Here is a 2,801-nt window from a genome sequence, read left to right as displayed (position 1 = left end):
AAAAAACAAAAACCCCAGCTCCTGAGCCGCTGACGAGTGGATGCTTACCATCCGGGACCAAAGGCCCTCCTGCCAAGGCTCGCCGCAGCGGCGACATGGAGCCCCACCTGTCCCGGTTCATGAGCGAACCGGGACTAAAGGTCATGGGCTTTAGTCCCGACCCTTTAGTCTCGGGTCCAGAATCGGGACAAATGAGCCTCTGGAATCGGGACAAATGGGCCTTTTCCCACTATGATGGTACTTGGTACAGGTTGCACCAAGTCAGGACTTTGATGAGTAGGGGGGATAAGTCAAAGTGCGACTGATCATGGAGCTACATGGGCCGTCCCACCATGCCAAGGAGCTTTCCTGGAGCGAGCTCCCACTGTACATGGATTAGCATCACACAAACTGGCGCGCACACACCTCCGTCCTGGACCTGGCCCATTTATTTTTCTTCCTTCTTTAACCTTCAAAAAATAGGTGCATGAAGAAGGATTCAAACTCCAAACCTCTTGGATTACTTCCACCTGCTATAAAAAATAAGGCATCTCACTTGCTATGCCTAATTATTTCTTTTATTCTTCTTGTTGTGCATCTTCTTAGTCTGATTTTCTTTTTTTTTTCTTCTTCTTTTAGACTTTTTTCTTCGGTTTTATTCGTTTCTTAATTTTCCCTTTTATTTCTTCTTCTTTTTATCTTCTCAGTCTGGTTTTCTTCTCCTTCTTATCCTACCCGAACACCGTCCATTGAACATGGTCTAGTTGTGGACATCCTTGAAATGAACTCAATAGTTGCAAGAAGGTGGGCATGCCCATCGTAGGAATCCATGCCAGATTTGAACGATTTCTAACACTGTATCCATGTTGCGACATGTTTGGTCATTTATCAGCCTTTTTCATCAGGAAAACTCCAAAAAATGCAAAACTTACTGAAACCCAAACAACTTGGCATGTTCTTGCAATTGGTCTACAAAGCCATGAAAAAATTTGAGGCCATTTCAAGGATGTCGAGAAACAGCGTGCTCTCAGACGGAGCCTTCTCGCCTACCCGAACACCCTCCGTTTAACATCATTTATTTGGACATCCTTGAAATGATCCCAATTTTTATAAGCAGGTGGGCATGCCCATTGTATGCATCCATGTTAAGTTTGAACAATTTCTGACACTGTATGCGAGTTGTGACATGTTCGGCCATTTACTGGCATTTTTTCATCGGGAAAACCTAAAAAATGCAAAAAATGTCGAAAACCTAAACAACTTGGCATGGTTCCTTGAATTGGCCACAAGGGCATGGAAAAAAGTGGAGTCATTTCACGGATGTCGAGAAACAACGTGCTCTTAGACGGAACCTTCTAGCCTACCCGAACACCCTTCGTTCAACAAGGTATATTTTTGGAACTCCTTGAAATGACTCCAAATTTTACAAGTAGGTGGGCATGACCATTGTAGGCATCCATGTTAGGTTAAAAGATTCTTGACACTGTATGCAGGTTGCAACACGTTCGTCCATTTATCGGCCTTTTTTCACAGGGAGAACTCTAGAAAATTCAAAAATTGCCGAAAACCTAAACAACTTGGCATGATGCCTTGAATTGGTCATACAATGCCATGAAAAAAACTAGAGCCATTTAAGGATGTCGAGAAACAATGTGCTCTTAGAGGGAACCTCGCCTACCCGAACACCCTCCATTCAACATGTTCTATTTTTGGACATCCTTAATATTACTCCAACTTTTGCAAGCAGGTGGGCATGCTCATTGTAAGTATCCATGTCAAGTTTGAACGATTTTCGACACCGTATGTAAGTTGTGACATGTCCATCCACTTATTGGCCTTTTTCATCGGGATAACTCCAGAAAATGCAAAATTTGCCGAAAACCAAAACAACTTGGCATGGTGCCTTCAATTGGTAAACAAGTCCCTGGAAAAAAAATTGGAGCCATTAGATGGATGTCGATAAATAAGGTGCTCTCAAACGGAGCCTTTTGGCCTACCCAGACACCCTACGTTGAACATGGTGTTTTTTGACATTCTTGAAATGACCCCAAATTTTGCAAGTAGGTGGGCATGCCTATGATAGATATCAATGTCAGGTTTCAAGGGGAAAGTATTAAAATCATAATCCAACCTGTAAATGCTTTTGAAAAGCATTTAATGAATATTTCAAAAAAGGAATTTAAACCATAATTTAAAACTTTTACTTAAATTTGCTACTTTTTGTATTCCAAAAAAAATCAATTTTTGGATTGGTTTTGAAAATAATATGGTTCAAAAACGAGAGAAATGAATTAACCAAAAAAGAGAATAAAAACAAAAAATAGAAAAAAAATGCTTAGGCCTTGGAAAACTAGGCGACAACATCATCCCCGTCCAGCCAAACGCTCGCTAATTTGGAGAAAGTCCACCAATTCAAAAAATGTCCCCATTCTCAAAAATTGTTAACAAATTCAAAAAATGTTCCTTTTTCAATAATTTTTCACAAATTCGAAAAAATGGGGAGCTACAAACTATATTCGCGGTTTTAAAAAAAAATCGGGAATTTCAAAAATATTCCTCTTTTTAAATATATTCTACAGAAAAAAATATGTTTGGGGAAATTCAAGCAAAATTTTGTTTTATTTTTTTGTATTTTTCTGATTTTTAGAAACTCCAAATTTTAATACTGTTTGTCAAGAAATGTTCGATAAATTGAAAAAATGTTCATATAAAAAATTAGTTGTTATTTCTAAAAACTTTCATATTTTGTCATTGTTAGCAATTTTTGAAGGCACGGGCATTTCTTTGAATTTATGTACAATTTAGTGAAATACGATTATTAT

This window comes from Triticum dicoccoides, chromosome 2B (assembly GCF_002162155.2).
Source record: "Triticum dicoccoides isolate Atlit2015 ecotype Zavitan chromosome 2B, WEW_v2.0, whole genome shotgun sequence".
In the NCBI taxonomy this organism is placed as follows: Eukaryota; Viridiplantae; Streptophyta; class Magnoliopsida; order Poales; family Poaceae; genus Triticum; species Triticum dicoccoides.
Note: the sequence above shows the minus strand (reverse complement) of the source record.